The 15,892-nt window shown below is 40.7% G+C and overlaps 1 pseudogene; it reads right to left on the bottom strand.

The window, feature by feature from the left end:
• Positions 1-3,373: 3,373 nt before the first annotated feature.
• Positions 3,374-15,892, bottom strand: part of LOC124775295 — a 119,958-nt pseudogene continuing 107,439 nt past the window's right edge.

Below are 15,892 nucleotides of genomic sequence, written 5' to 3'. Positions count from 1 at the left end.
CCTCTCTCTTGCACCTTGTATTGAAGTCACCACATGTAACTAATTTCTGGTACCTCCTACAAAGTGAATCAAGAACCCTCTGTAACTTGAGCAGAAATGCTCTTAAGTCATTTAAGAGACTTATAAAGAACAAAAATTAGAAGATTAGTTTCACTGAACTCAACTGCCCCTGCACAACATTCAAATATCTGTTCAGTGCAGTGCCGTGATACATCTATTGACTCAAATGGTATAGTGTTTTTTACCTACATAGCCACTCCCCCACCCAGCAAGGAACTCCTTGAAAAAACAGCCAGCTGATCTGAATCTTGGTAAAGGAAGCCTCTGAATTGTCAAATTATTTAAGTGGTGCTCTGATGTACCAATAATTTCAGTCAACACCTATAAGCAGTTCACTAACTTTATCTCTAATACCTCTTATATTTTGATGAAATATGCGAATTCCTTCTCTGCTTGGAAACACGACATCCTCGCCGCTATTTATTTGAATTAGATACTACTTACTAATTTATGTAAACAATCTTTATGGTCTCCTGCTCCGATGTCAGTAGGGTGTAACATCTGAGTAGTTTATTCAGCATTCAGCATTGTTGGCTGGAAGTCTTACTTTTTGATGAGTCAGTGTTATATGCCACAGCTAAACATGAGGTCTGGATGATTGAATCTTTCAAAGGAAGTGAAACCAATGGTGGCTATGGTCTTCTTGTCTCCAGGAACAGATAGTTTTTTTAGGGCTAAAATTTCACAACTTCCGGTAGTGAAGTGCCAGCAGATTACTAATGAATCTCGGTGTTCCTCTCATCAGTACCTTTTTACTTATTACCATGAATCTGGCACAATACCAGAAGGAAAAACCAAGTCTAATTGCCAAATGATTGTGACAATATTAGTACAAAGAAGGTATGTGTTATTTTCTTTGCTGATGCCCAAAAAGTGAGTAAGATTCATTGAAAATAGAATAATGACTACACAACCATGCTGTAATGTTACAGCTTGCTTGGAGTAATCAGGTTCAAATGGATGTAGATACTACTAGTAGTGTATGAGGCTTGTCCAAGAATGATTACCCTGATCTCTGGACTGAAGAGAATATATTGTACAACTTTAAATTTTATAATCAAGAGTTTTAAACACACAACCTGCAACAAAGTAGAGGCAGGTGCTGTCTGTCTTCACTGTTATGTAGATCTTTTAGTGCCTCAAGAACCACAGGGTAAATTCTAGAGACACACTGTATTTTAAGTAAGAGAGTGGGAGAGTGGAGATGTGTTTACTGCGCCACCGGTTTTTGTGTGTGCAGGATGAATGTCTATCAGGAGACTACTGCAGTTGTGGCAGTCAATCAACGCAGACAAGTGTGTCACTCACGCCATAGAAGCTGTAGATGACGTACAAGAAGCAAGCACGCGTTATTTGATGGTGTAATGATTGTAATTGTTATGAACAAACTAAATATGATTTGATTAGAGACTTAATTCGGCTGTTAGACATGCTAGAAGCAAGAACTGTCTGAATTTCTGGTGGTTATTAAACTCACGACATTGTAAATATACTCAATTGTATCTGACGGTTGAGACGCAATTGCCTTGCAAGAATTTATATACTTATGACAGAATTTTGGAAAAAGGAATATACCAGAACTGAACTGAAAGTATTGTGTGAGTACTTAGTTATTTCAAGAGCACACACACACACAGAGAGAGAGATATATATATATATATATATATATATATATATATATATATATATATATAGATATTGTGCAGATCAAAGCAGCCGATCCAGAGACTAGGATCGGCTGAACATTTCAAGTGAGTCAATTGTAATAAGAGAAAAGGATAGTGCTCAGTCCAGTATTGCACCACTTCTCCCGTCGCCGAAACCATTAGAATCCGTATGACGCATGTAGGCACCCTTTCAAGGAGCTAGGCGTTTTCCTGCACTGTGACCACACACACACACACACACACACACACACACACACACACACACACACACTAATGAAATTTGTCATAGCTAATCCATCATAGTATCATAGTTTGGAATAATGGCACTATTGTTAACCATCATATAAAGGAGACACTGAGTCACAGACAAACACGGAAAAAAAAGACTCCCATAAATGTTTAACTTTCGGCCTAACAGCCTTTTTCTAAATTTGAGAATAACGACGTCTTTCTTAACAGTATAGGGGGGGGGGGGGGGGGGAAAAAAAAACCTTCATTATCTATTATTAAAGGTGTCAGTGGTTTAGAAAAAAAGAGGTCAACATGCAGTAATAAAATTTTTTGACCATTTGACTAGTAATAGAAAATACCTGACAGGTAGCACAGCAAGTTTTAAACCTAACCTAAAATCATTTCTCCTGGAACAATTCCTATTCCACAGCTGAATTTATTTAAGTGGTCGCCTGTAATAAAGTCCTAGCTTTAATTGTAGGTGTATTGACAAAAAATATGTTCATTAATGTTAACACCCATCACCTATATGTATATCTTGTAAACTGATGTGGTCTGCATTTCAATAACAATTGTTCAAGTGATCTATTGAACATGTAACGAAATAAAAATAGATTTAATTATATGAATTACTGAAGTTAACAGAAACCATTGTTAAACTCTTATGGGTTTAGTATGCTACAGCAACATTCAAAATGGTTATGATATTTACATGCCCTGTCTATCTGGAAGCAGTAAAAGCTGTAGTGTACTGGAAGGAAAGAATCCTTATTTCTGTTGGTTATGTAGGGCTCTTACTCTGCACTTTCATCTAGTTCCTTCCATCAGCCTTTCATTTCTGCCAATAGAGTTCACATACTCTTAAGTCATAGAATGTGCTACTTTAATAAATTGCTCCATAGAACAGATGGTTTGTGTCACAAAGCAATTTGTATTTCTTATAAGCCATTCGTATTACAAAACTTCATACGAATATTAGCTGCTGGATAATATATCAAATATTAAACCTTAAGCTAAGTGTTTGTCAGTCTATAATGTCACAAACATTAAGTAAACTTTTATTAACAAAATCAGTAAGGGTAGGAGCCCATAACTTAAAATTCAAGTGAACATCTATCAGATCCAAGTTACACACAAACATAACTGACTAATAATTTACATCCATTTTAAAATGATGAAGACATTTTAACATATGCCTTTGTATAAATATTAGAAAGTGTATTTGTTGATTCCCATTAATTTAATGGGATCTTTTGTGTGTACAAGAGAAATTAGAAGCTTATTTTGTAAATAATGATTTCTTACTTTTACACTCTTCTCCTGAGTATGTTTAAATCTTCAGTAACTTAAGGTTGCTCATGGAAAGCACTTCCAACACACAATTAAAATACCAAATATTCCTGAACCACAGTAGCTTGTATCCTATAAAATGTTCTTAAAATAGTGAAAGCAAGATGCTCATAATTTTCTAAAAAGTTAGTTTGATTGTGAGAAGTTGACACAAATGAGCTTATTTATTTGGCACTGACTATCTATACACCCTGTTCTGCGAGATTACATTTTAGTTTGGATGTCTAGTGTCAAGTTCCTCTTATTTATTGTACCGAAGGATCAGACAGTGAACTCTGGTAATGCTGGTCCAGTGGTAGTGCTGCGTATGCCACCAAGAAATGCTGTTCTGCCTCCATAATCTTCAAATTATCCTCAGGGATCTGTGGTAGCACTGCAACAGTTAACACACATCATACAGTTGATAGCAAAAGTGATCAGTAGTTTATTAGCTGAACCAAGCAATCTTTGATGGCTTGAGTTGCACATTAAAGTGAAGTATCTAGTTTTTAATTACCTTAAAGCTTTAATTCAGCTTGTTTTGTGGTGAGCAGTTAAGTGTCTGTGTGCCAACCTTTTTATGAAATGTTCTTTAATTTTAAAAATATTTAATTTTGTCATTTAGAAGATTTTTAATGTCAAATAGTTGTTGAGGCAAAGTTCCTACTTAAGTAAGGCAGTAAACATTGCGCTAGTGTTACACAGCTTTTGAACTTCTCAAAATAGTGTTTCTACAAAACCATTTGTCGTACAGAAAGGTGGATTGTTCCCATCTGCTATGTTTTTTATATTTCCATAAATAACCAATTTTTTGCTGATATTTGTATTATTTTCAATTCAAAAATCTAATAGCATGTGATACTTAACATGAAAATATCAAGATCATACTTAGAGAACTACACTTTAATATATTGTTCAGATCACAATTTTCATTGCTATGTTCACACTGATGCAATTTGTTTTCATAAGGGCACTCCTGATTTGAAAAATATAATTAACTGAAGTCAGTACAACAACTTGCAACCTGCAGAACCCTATGAGCTAATCATTATATTTGAGAAAAGTGACCCACACCAATAGAAAGTCAGTCCGTGTCACTTTCCTATGAAGTACCTTGAATCACTTGAAATTTAGTTCCATGGTAGATTATGTCAGAACTATTTTAAGATTCTGAACTGACTACATACTATATTAACTAATTTTTTTATACAAAATTACATACAGCATTGATTAATAATTTCTTGTAGCTTTTCCTAATTTTCAGTATGGCACTCATACATACAAATAAAGGGACCCACATTATGAAAGAATAATAGTGTATGTGTGTTTCCTGTAAGCCAAAATCATATTTGTTCTGTTAGTTTGTCCAGCCCTGCAAAATCCAGCTTAGCTCATTTTTTTCAAGTATAAGGTATTTATGGAACAACAGTTTCTTCTTACACCCATGCAAGTAGTAGGACTCCTCCCAAAAATTGGCAGTTCATGGTTTGAAAGCTCTCAAGGAAGACCTATGTTGCGTTGACTGACTCAGAATTATGAGTATGACCTATGCCCTTCTGAAATACACTACTGTGCAATCTTTCTTAATCTTTCCTAACCTTACCTGGTTATTGCCCTCTCTGTCACTTCACTTCATACTTATCAATTTCTGAATTCTCATAAGTGATGAGAAATGTAAAACTCATCTCAACTCACTCTCCTCCCCCACCCTCTTTATCTTGCTCTTACTCTTGTTGCAATCCTGTTTTTTGTCAATATTTTCATTTATTTTACCACATGATCAAATGGTTCTGGAAGTCTACCGAGATCTGTAATTACTGCCCTGAACACACAAATTTGAGAGAACAGGTCGTATCTTTTATTCTTTTAGATTCTCTTCATCAGCACAAAGCACACACGCCACTCCTCCCCCAGGAATCCAACTAACTTTTTTACTATTCCAAAGAATGCAACGACACTGTGCATGCAACTGTTTACAACAAATACAACTTGCCATCATAGGATGACATTTAAAAAGGCAGAGAGCATATATATCTGTGTGTGAAATGCATCTCAGCATGTCTCAGTCCACCAATGGACCGAAACATGGGATGGTAAAGAAGTCCAAGGAATGGAACACACTGCAGCAGTAAGGATATTATCTGTAGGATATTATACCTCATCATAACAACTGAGGAAATGTTATTTGTTGCTGTTCGCCAGGGAGGAGTAAAGCCTCCAGTCGGCCCTAGAAAGCTGCCATTTGGGTATTCACATAGGTGGGGTAGGAGTCAGCAAACAGATAGCGAACAGGAAATGGTCACTCAAGCACATCTCAGAGATAATGGACCACTGAAGATGGGCAACAAAAAGGAACGTGGGTGCTTTTATGTTAAGGGAGATGAGGTTAACTTGATTGAGATGGTCAGCCAAGAGGGGCATTTCTCTGTCAGGTTCTGGGTGAACCCCAAAGGGTATGGTGCACACTAAAGTCACTGAGTAGCAGAAACGTTTGAAGGAGTTGCCCAATAAGCTGGAAGTAGTCTGCCCTGGTGACACCAAATGATCGAGGGATGTGAACAGTACAAAAGGAGAAGGTCAAGCATGGAAGGAAGGAAAATGTGGACTGCGACAGCTTTAAGCTGGATAGTCAGGCAGATGGGTTGACTATGAACATCATCCTGGATGAGCAGCATGAGTCCTCCATGAGTTGGAATGCTGTCCTCAGGAGAAGGTGAAAGTGGAGCGGAAAGAAAAGTGAGAACTCAGCGTGGTCGTGAGGAAACAATTTTGTTTCCTGGAGGCAGAGAACAAGCAGACGCTGATTCCAAGAGCAGTGTTAAATCCTATTTGTTGGGTCTAAGTCTGAATGCTTCATTGGAGGAGAGTCATGATAATGAAAGAGGAGGGGGGAAAATGAAGGGGTGTTACCACTGTGGTTGCCGAGTGTCAGCTTTGAAAGTGAAGTCCAGGGCAGCGAAATGATTGGCAGCGCACACTGGTGACACTGAGGTTAGCCAGGTAGGGGTATCGTGGTGACACAGCTGAAAACTATCTGAGTCAGCAAAGGAGAAGACCGCTTGCCTTAGTTTGATTTCTTGGAGCCTTTCCGGTTGGCAGAGCAGAGAAAGACTCAGACTTGTTTGTTTGTTGGCTGGAGGGATGTAAAAAGTCTTCATGGGAGTATTCCTTCTGTCCTTTACTAGGCCTGCCAGTTGTGTAGTGGGTGACTTCAGCCTGTGAGGCAAAAATTTGGTGGCTAGTGATTTTACAACCGTTGTGCTGAATTTGAAGTCGCATTTCTGCCTGCCCTCCTTTATCGAGTGAGATGTAGCAAGAACAGTACTTTATTTGCCAGATGGTAGAACACATGATTTTCGACTAGCCAATACACAGGACAATCTTGGGTGGAGGTGCCATGGTCACCATTGCAATTGATACAGTGGGGAGTAGGCGGCAGACAATTGCCCTCATGAGCATCCCTACCACGGGTTACACATTTGGCCAGGTGTTGACAGGACATTTGAGTGTGGTTGTGATGACGATGCTGGTAACACCAGTGGGGTAGCCCTGTAATCTGAGCGCCTTGTCACTTTGCGTGTGCACCCGTGTTTTGTCTTCAGCATAAGTTAGATTAAGTAGTGTGTAAGCCTAGGGACTGATAACCTCAGCAGTTTGGTCCCATAGAAGCTTACCACAAATTTCCAAGAAAGTTCATGTGGGCACTGAATATGCATTTGCCTTTTTCATCACCCAGTGGACTGCAATGACACCCTGATCAGAGATCTATGTTTGGATTCCTGCCTCCGTCAGACCATCAAGCAACCTAGTGTGAATAACACCATAGGAAGTATTCAGTTATCAATGGGCCTCTACAGAAACAGGATAGCCACGGAAAAGCAAAGCTGCAGGCAGTTGTGCTTGAGAATCAGAAGCAGTCTTCAAAAGCGAAGTACCAGTGTGTAAGAGAGCAGGATTTCACAGGGCCGGCTATTGCAACACCTCCGTTTTGATTAATAAACGGATTTACCATAACAGAGGGCTGGCCGTTTTCAGTGTGTGAAACCAAAAGGTACCACACTCCTTCCAACTGGCGCACCCAGCTTAGGTGATTGTGAGGTGTGACCTGTGGTCAGACACATGGGACAGCATTTAGTTGTGCACAGGAAGGAAGAAAAAGAGGAACCTCAAATACTAGTGAAGGAAAGAAGAAGAAGAAGAAGAAGAAGAAGAAGAAGAAAAAAGGAACAAAAACCATTTGAGAGAATGTTCTGATGTCAGCTACTTAAAATGCAGATTATATTCCCAAAAACATTCCAGACATGTTTGCCAAGGGAGGGGAGAAAGAGTAGCAAGAGGATACACATACAGAGTGGAAGGGAAAAGATGCTGCAAAGGCTGGGGCCTTGTGAAAGCCAAACACGATCCCACTGAAGAGTGGCAACCAGCCTCCCCACCCCCCTCCCTTGCTGGTTGGTTGGTGGGGGCAGGGGAAGGGGAACGTTATTTGGATAACCTGCTTGTACTAAATGTCTTCCATCAGTATTATTGTTTAAAATTAAAGGTAAGTAACTTATGATACAAATTTCACTAACCAAAGGCAAATGTAATGACTTGCTTTTTATGTGTGACACTAACTGCTGAGAATATTGTATATTGTAAAACAGATTCATTCATACCTCCTCTGCTACTGTATACAATTGGTCTGCCATTGTTTTTCCTGTCTGTTGCACCATCCTGAAGAAGATCCCCTTCTTGTTTTGCAGTAGTATGTACGGGTGGTCAAATTCCTTAAAAATTTAACAAAAACAATTTGAGTATTTTTTCAGAAAAGCAGATGTTTTAAATTCAAGATGCAACTTCAGTACTTTGATTCAACTAGAAAGTGAAGCTACCACACGATGATCTCATTGCACATGAACATGGCAAGCTGAGGTCAAATCAAGTTAAACCCTCACTCAAATAATGTGAGATTATTTAATGCATTGTTTTGTTTGTGCAGTTACGCAATGATGACTATCATATTGGAAATAGTTGTAATACTTACAACAACACTTCCAGAATCCATTACAAGCACTTTGTCACTGTCCATGACAGTGTGCAAACGGTGGGCAATTGTCAACACTGTGCAGTCCACAAATTTCTCTCTGATGGTATGTTGTATGAACTCATCGGTTCTGGAAAGGAATATATTTGTTGCTTTATCAAATCTAATACTACATAAAAACTGTCTCACCGGAATTATTGTCTTACGGCATTTAATTATTAGAGGGCTGTTTCAATGTGTTCCATTGAAAAATAATTGAAACATGCATTAAGACATTTCACACACTAGGAGAGGAGACAATTCCTATTTTGTAGAGTGCAGACGGCTGCTGACAGTTCACAACAGCACCCACTTTCACGCCTTACAAACTGACATACATGAATTTCTTCAGGTTGTCAAAGATGTGAAAATCACACAGTGAAAGACCCAGGTTGCAAGGAGCACATTACAGTGTTTCCTAGCCAAATCGCTGAAGCACAGCCTTCATCCAGTTGTGTCTATGGGGGAAGTCATCATGCAGCATGGCAATTCAGTCTGACAGCATTACTGTGCATTTTAACTTTATCATGCATCACACTTTCTGCAAAGTGTCTTCTCATAGGTGCTGCATATTAATTGTGGTTCCACACTTCATGATCTCAATGAGCAGAAGACCTCTGCAGTCTCAGGAGGTGGTCAACACTACCTTACTGTAGCTTGCCAACAGCTTTGTATTTCTTTGCCCGGGGAGATGTGGGATGCTTTCAGCATTGACTTTGCTGTTTGCTGTCTGAATGTTGTATGACAGAATCATCCTGTTGCATGGTAACACCAACTCCCACACTTCAGCAATTTGGTTGAGAAACACCAACATCCTCAGTGCAGGCCAGATCATTCACTATGTGCTTTTCATGTCTTGATGCACATTGACTGTTCACCAGTTTTTCAACATTCAAAATGGGGAAAAGCAGCATTTGACATCATGCTAACTGTACCTTTGGTCTTTGTAATTGGGAATGTTATTAAGGGGAGGTGGAGGTGCCTATGCTGCCCATGTTAAAATCACTAAGTTTGAGGAACATTTATGAATAAAGTACCATATAGAAAAATTTGAAATTTTTTTACATATAAACTGGTTTAGTATTGCAGTTATGACAGAGGGATTTTTGAGTATCTTTTCTAGTTTCCTTCCAATTATTTTTTTATTAATGACCCAATTTTTTTTACAAATAATCGCTTTATAATTAAACTGAAATGAAACTACTGAACATATTGCTGTGTTACAATGTAAGTTTGACCACTAGGAGTGCTGTATAAAAATTTCATCTCTCTAACTTGAGTGGATTTTGAGAAAATGTTCCTTATATTCGAAAAATTCTAATTTACGGGAAATGGCTGTCAAAGTTTCTCAATACATTCCTGCACTATAGGATGGATTATCAGGGTCTTCTTCTTCATCCTCCAAAAGCCTCCTCTTCTGTCTTCTTTTCTGGCCTGTTGTTCCATCATACTTCATATGCCTTTCTCTTCTTTCTGTTCCTCTTATCCTTTCTCTGTCAATATTTCTTAGTGCTCGTACAGTGTTCACCCCAGCTGTAAATCCTAATGCCTTCAGAACTTCACACTGTTCCCTTGGTTGTAGGTTGCTATTGCATCATAAATGCCAAAGTGGAGTGTTTTTATGCTTACAAACACCCTTTTAGGAATCACTTTCCAAATCAAATTGTTTACGCTCTCATTAGGATTCTGCGTCTTTCCGTGTAGACATGGTTCTGGGCGATGCAGTCTGGAACTGCGAGACCGCTATGGTCGCAGGTTCGAATCCTGCCTCAGGCATGGATGTGTGTGATGTCCTTAGGTTAGTTAGGTTTATCTAATTCTAACTTCTAGGTGACTAATGACCTCATAAGTTGAGTCCCATAGTGCTCAGAGCCATTTGAACCGTGTAGACATTTGTGTAACAATTCTGGCTGTGCTAAGTCATGAAAAATTGGTTTTATTGCATTTATGACAGCTGCTGGCAAACCATGTTTGTGATCATAGTCCTTTTTTGCATTATATTTGCACCAGGAATCTTTTGGGCACAGGCTGTGTTTAGGGTATTCATTGGAAGAGGCAGTATGAAGGAACAATGCCCACATTGCTTTTCGCACATCACTAATATTACTAGTATTTTTCCTTATAGCATACCCATAGTATCTCTGTAGACGTTCAATCACCTCATCAGTAAGCCTGCCTCTCCCTCCTATTGTCTTTCCATCACTGAGCTTACTTGAACCCAAAGTTAGTTTGAGCCTTCGAAGCCGTGCACCCATACGCTTTTGCACATGACCAATGCATTCTAACTTTTCAACTACAAATTCATTTCCATATGGCTTCAGTTCCTCTATAGTCTTGAAACCTTTGGAGTCACCATCCCCAAGGTAGTATTTGTACCTAACGTTGTATCTGGGAACTGAATGTTCAAAAATTTGTTTCACTCCATCCACTTCCATTGCTCCACCTGATCCACTAAAATTTGCCTCACAGGTTCCACTGTGCTCTCCTTTGATTTTATTTTTGCACCTACAATGTTTTGATAATATTGCAACATCTATCACTTTTGCACTATCACCACAAGTAGCAGTTACAACCCCATTCAGGGATTTATGACCCCTCTTTTGCCAGGAACCATCTAATGCCACTACCAAATCCCTAGAACCACCGTTCATTTCTACAGATTCCTCCATTGCTTCCTTCATGGTTTTCAAAGCCACATCTTCAACAGAGGATCCTACCAGTTCACAGTAGTACCCAAATTTACTTTGAGGCGATGGCAAGTTCATAATACCACAAAACAGTTTACCAGCAGCAGACCCTTTTCCAATGGATCGAAGACCAAACACAAGTCGAACATTCACATCAAACACTCTAGATCGTCCATTTTCACCAAAGAGACAGGCATGTGAATTGTAGAAAGTCACTTGATACTTGCAACATGCACAGATTATCTTCATCTCACAAGCTAAACCAAAGTGCTTCGTTATCTCTAGTCCCACTCCTACACTAACACATTTTGCACAGAACACTTTCTTTCAGCACAGAAGATAATAATCCAATATTCAGTACTTTGTTAATATCATCACTGTCACTAACATATTCACGAAATCTGTCATTTCCACCAGTCAGCTTCTTGCTAAATGATGTCACAGGGCTATGGCTGGCCATGTGTTGCTTAGCAGAAGAACGCACTGTTTCAGTAACTGTAATATCACAACTTGGTATTAGTGTTAATTTTCTTTTCTCTGCATTCTTCCTCTTATATACACGGTTACTAAAACGTAGAATCATAACCAGAACAACGCTTTACACAAAAAGTATAATACTACCAACAGGCGCAACACTGAACTAATTCAAAACGGTAAACAGCAAAGAGACGATGTTCCGCACTCTTAGCGCTTCATTTGTCACAGAAAACAATGTAGCCAACCCTTGCGCACTCGCTGCATACTTAACATAAGGCACTGTATGCGTAACAGGCCAAGAAAATCCCAAGCAGTTCGCCAGGAAGTCACGAGAGGGTGTTAGATGCATTCAGTGGCCACCCATTTCCTCTGCAGGCGTGGGGGAAAAATGGTAATAACTCCACTTCTACGGCGAGTAGAACAATAATTCAAAGTTTACATTAAAGAGGAATGTTCCAATTATTTTTCGGTAGCAAAAAAAGTCTTAATTTTTTGGATTTGACCACCTCCAGCTCCCCTTAAACATCATTGTAACGAACAGAGTAGGCTAACATGGCTGGATAGCAGCGTTAAAATTCAACCATAGAAATATACAACCATAGATATATGTGAAAATCTTACTAGTTGTCCAGGGTTGTTTTGGCCATTAAAACTGAATAATATTTAAAAGTAAATCCATTGATATCACATTGGTATTTTACAGTAAGTGAAAAATGTTTCCTGTAAATGTGGCACATTTCGAGAACGTACTGTAGTGAATTGCCAGCTTCAACAAATTAAAAAAAGTGCCATCAAAAGCCCATTGTTCCTCTTCCATAAAATTTCTGCTATAGTACTTTTCATTTTAAACAAAACAACTGAAAGAATATTTTGCAGGAATCAAGTAAGAGCAGCTGACATTGAATCTTTAACAAGAGCAACTGTGATAACACTGAAAATCACTTAGTTATGTCTTTCACCTGGGGTCAACATTAGCTGTAGCTTCATCAAGTATCAGTATCTTGTTTTTCCTGATTATTGCTCTTGCTAAGCAAACTAGTTGCTTCTGCCCAGCACTAAAATTTGATCCACCTTCTGTCATCTGCCAACTGAGACCATTTTCAGATTCTATTACTGTATCTTTCAGATCCACCTGAAAACAAAATTAGAATGACAGTAGCAGCTTTGGTCTGTGGAGCAAATAATTGTGTTGTGATTGCTCTGAGAAATTGTAAAATCCAGGTGTTTTGATTAGATACAATTATAAAATGTGATTTCACAATGGACAAGTATTTTAACTTACCTCATTACAATGCTGTTATGCATCTCTTTGGTATGTAGATTGTTCATATAATTTTTTGTGCTACTCATCCTTTCTGAAAGTACATTTGCATAAATACGCCTATTGCTGATAGTTAACAAGAGACACTAATTGTGTAGCTATTTATTGATTATTAGTCTTTAAATGCCACCATGAAAAATTACTTGGTATATGGGACATGGTTGGCTTTTTTTTGTTCATATACATCTGTTAACATGGATTAGAGACATCAGACTTGCTGTTTCACTGACAAATTATTATTTACCACTGCTCGTAGATGTTCAATAGTTAACTATTGTTGCAGCATTTTTTTTTTTGCTTTTTTTTTTGGTGGCACACAACTTCAACGGTCATTAGCGTCCAGACTACGTTAGGAATGCACCATGAGGCACAAGATTAAAACGGTAACTGAAAGGGAAAACACGATAAAAAGATTGACAGGCACAGAATTAAAAAACAGCATAATCAAATGTCCTTAGACAGGTTGGTCAAGTTGATAAAACGAAGAACGAGAGCAGCTGCTGCTGGGTCATCCGCTAAAATGGCATCGAGAGTACATGGCAGGCCAAGATCAAGACGCAGTGTAGTAAAATCCGGACAGGACGTTAAAATGTGGCAGACTGTCAGCAATTGCCCACATGGGCAGAACGGCGCCGGCGCAGCCATCAGCAGATGGCGATGGCTGAACCGGCAGTGTCCAGTTCGTAACCGGGCCAAAACTACCTCCTTCCGCCGAGAGGGCCGTGAGGAGGACGTCCAAGCCGTGGGAAGAGGTTTCAAGGCCTGAAGCTTGTTGTCCATAAGTGCAGCCCAATCGACATGCCACAGCGATAAAATGCGCCGACAAATGACCCTGCTACAATCTGATGAAGGGACACAACAAGAAGCTGTTTGAGGCTGGAGGACCGCAGCCTTGGCTGCGGCATCTGCAGCTTCATTTCCCAGGGATACAGACATGGCCAGGTACCCACATAAAGCTAACCGGAGAACCGTCGTCCACCAGCTGCTGAAGAGAGCGTTGGATCCGGTGCATGAAAGGGTGAACCGGATACGGATCACTGAGGCTCTGGATGGCGCTCAGGGAATCGGAGCAGATGACATAAGCAGAACGTTGGTGGTGGCAGATATAAAGAACAGCCTGGTAGAGGGCAAAGAGCTGAGCTGTGAAGACCGAACAATGGCCATGGAGCTGGTATTTGAAACTTTGTGCCTGGTATTTGAAACTTTGTGCCCTGACAATAGAAGAACAACTGACCCCGTCATTGGTCTTAGAGCCATCTGTATAAATGAAGGTCATATTAATGAACTTCGAACGAAGTTCGACAAAACGGGAGTGGTATACCGAACCGGGGGGTAACCTCCTTTGGGAGCGAGCTGAGGTCAAGGTGAACGCGAACCTGAGTCTGGAGCCAAAGTGGCGTGTGGCTCTCCCCACTTGAAAGGTTGCAGGGCGTGAAAAATCAAGGTGTTGAAGGAGGCGACGAAAGCGAACTCCAGGGGGTAGCAGGGCAGAGACATACAACCCATATTGACGATCGAGAGAGTCGTCAAAAAAGGAACGATAAGACGGGTGGTCGGGCATTGACAGTAGCCGACAGGCATACCGACAAAGCAGTATATCGTGCCAGTAGGGCAGTGGCAATTCACCGGCTTCAGCATGAAGACTCTTGACGGGACTAGTATAAAACGCTCCAATCGCAGGACGTAAACCCCGATTATGTATGGAGTTGAGGCGGCGTAAGATGGACGGCCGTGCAGAGGAGTATACGAAGCTCCCATAATCCAGCTTGGAGCAGACGATCGACCGATATAGGCGAAGTAGGATGGTTCGATCCGCTCCCCACAACAAACCACTGAGAACATGGAGGACATTTAGAGAACGGGTACAACGGGCAGCCAAATAAGACATGTGGAGACCAGCTAAGTTTCCTGTCAAATGTAAGACCTAAAAATTTTGTTGTCTCCACGAATGGGAGAGCAACGGGACCAAGCCGCAAGGATGGTGGGAGAAACTCTTTGTAGAGCCAGAAGTTAATACAGACCGTCTTCTCGGCAGAAAAACGGAAGCCATTGGCGACACTCCAGGAGTAAAGATGGTCAAGAGAATGCTGAAGACAGCGCTCCAGGAAACATGTACGCTGCGCGCTGCAATAATGGTAAAATCGTCCACGAAAAGGGAGCCTGATACATCAGCTGGGAGGCAATCCATTATTGGATTGATTGCTATGGCGAAGAGAGCGACGCTCAAAAATGAGCCCTGTGGCACCCCATTCTCCTGGCAAAAGGTGTCCGACAGGACAGAACCCACACACACCCTGAACTGTTGATCCATTAAAAAGGAATGAATAAAAAGAGGGAGACGACCGCGAAGGCCCCATGTATGCATGGTGCGGAGAATGCCCGCCCTCCAACAGGTGTCGTAAGCCTTCTCCAAATCAAAGAACACAGCCGCAGTCGGGCGCTTCCGCAAGAAGTTATTCATAATGAAGGTCGACAAGGTAACCAGATGGTCAACAGCAGAGCGGCGCCTACGAAATCCACATTGTACATTGGTAAGTAGGCGTTGAGATTCGAGCAGCCAAACCAAACAAGAGTTAACCATTCGCTCCATCACCTTACAGACACAGCTGGTAAGCGAGATGGGTCGATAACTGGAAGGCAAGTGCTTGTCCTTCCCCGGCTTAGGAATCTGTACAACAATAGACTCGCGCCAGCATGCAGGAACATGTCTCTCAATCCAGATGCGATTATAAGTACGAAGAAGGAAACCTTTACCCACAGGAGAAAGGTTCTTCAGCATCTGAATATGAATAGAATCAGGCCCTGGAGTGGAGGACCGTGACCGGCAAGTGCATTTTCGAGTTCCCGCATGGTGAAAGGGGCATTATAACTTTCACGATTCGAGGAGCGGAAGATAGGTGGCCTAGCCTCCTGTCTGTTTGCGGGGGAGGAAGGCAGGGTGGTAATGAGTGGAGCTCGAAACCTCTGCGAAAAAGCGGCCGAAGGCATTGGAGACATCCTCAGGGGCCACAAGGACGTCATTCGTGACCGTCAAGCCAGAAACTGGTGAGTGGAC

Source organism: Schistocerca piceifrons, chromosome 2 (genome assembly GCF_021461385.2).
Source record: "Schistocerca piceifrons isolate TAMUIC-IGC-003096 chromosome 2, iqSchPice1.1, whole genome shotgun sequence".
NCBI classification, from domain to species: domain Eukaryota; kingdom Metazoa; phylum Arthropoda; class Insecta; order Orthoptera; family Acrididae; genus Schistocerca; species Schistocerca piceifrons.
The sequence above is the reverse complement of the archived record's forward strand: the minus strand, read 5'-3'. Positions and strand labels throughout refer to the sequence as shown.